Consider the following 1,282-nt stretch of genomic DNA (forward strand, 5'->3'; position numbering starts at 1 on the left):
AATTGTAAATGGGCTGATTTATCTATGTCATGCTCATAATGTGCCGGAACAACATAGAGGGAACTGCTGCTGTTTTTTTCCCCATCCTTACTATCGTCATTTTCCCACTATTTCTGTTGTTTGTTTGTCGCTCTCTTCTGAACTCCGATTTCCGGGGTGCCTCGATAGTGGAAGAAGACTTTGTGCTGTTGAGGATAGAGAGGTCAACATAGTAAGCTAGATTCCTCGTTTTTGAGTTCTCTGTTGACATCCACCTCGTAGCGCTCATATGGTCTTATGCAGTTGCGAGCGCCGTAAAACCTCTACTAAACAAACAAAGCTTTTTTTATGCCCAGAATGCGCGATAAATGATTCTATCGGAATAATAATTACTGCATCAATGCTATACCGTGCTGGGTTGCTGATTTAAAAGCTGTTGGCAGGCCAAAACAAATTTAAAAAATACGACAGATAACTCTGGAACAGAGGAAGGCGGATGACAAAATTATGACAGATGACTAATGATATCAAATAGTCTTCCATATATATGTCAAGGTTTCATCTAGAGTATTTGCTGTGTTCAGTCCTGTGCCTGATGTTAAATAGTAGTATCATGCATCAATTTCGATTCTACCCAAACTGTTTCTATTTTTCTTTCTTTCTCTCCGCCTCCCGCTCTGTCTCTTTCTCTCTCCCTCTCTCTCCTTCTCTCTCTCTCTCTATCTCTCTCTCTCTCCCACTATCTCTCTTCCACCTCCTCTCTATCTCCCTCACACCCCTCTTTCTCTATCCCCTCTCTTCCTCTCTCCCTCTTTCCCTCTCCTTTGTCCTCCCTTGCCCTCCCTCATCTTCCCCCTTTATCTCTGCCCCTCTCCCTCTCCCTCCCCCATCGCTCTCTTTCCCTTTCCCCTCCATCGCCCCTTTTTCTCTCCCTCTCAACTACCTGCCCTCTGAAAATAAAGACGCTCAGCTAAGTTAAAGGAAAAAGGTAACAGGCTCATCACGCCATTTGAAAGACCCAACCCACCTGCCACGCCTTCTTTTGAGCTTTTTCTATTTGTAGATTCCACACAGAAAGAACAGTGACCTTTGACCTTCCTCAAAAGCCCAACCGGTAGGTTGAGCAGAAGAATGATTGTCGAGCATCAATCACACTCAACAATGGCAGGTCGATTTCTCATCGAATTAAAATTTTATTGATTTTTGCACCAGGACAGCGTTATATTTCTGTTGATTTGATTGTCTCCATTCACTCTCTCTTACCCATTCTCCTTCTCACACACACTCGATCTCCCTCTCTCAC

The sequence above is a fragment of the Aplysia californica genome, unplaced genomic scaffold (assembly GCF_000002075.1).
Source record: "Aplysia californica isolate F4 #8 unplaced genomic scaffold, AplCal3.0 scaffold00162, whole genome shotgun sequence".
In the NCBI taxonomy this organism is placed as follows: domain Eukaryota; kingdom Metazoa; phylum Mollusca; class Gastropoda; order Aplysiida; family Aplysiidae; genus Aplysia; species Aplysia californica.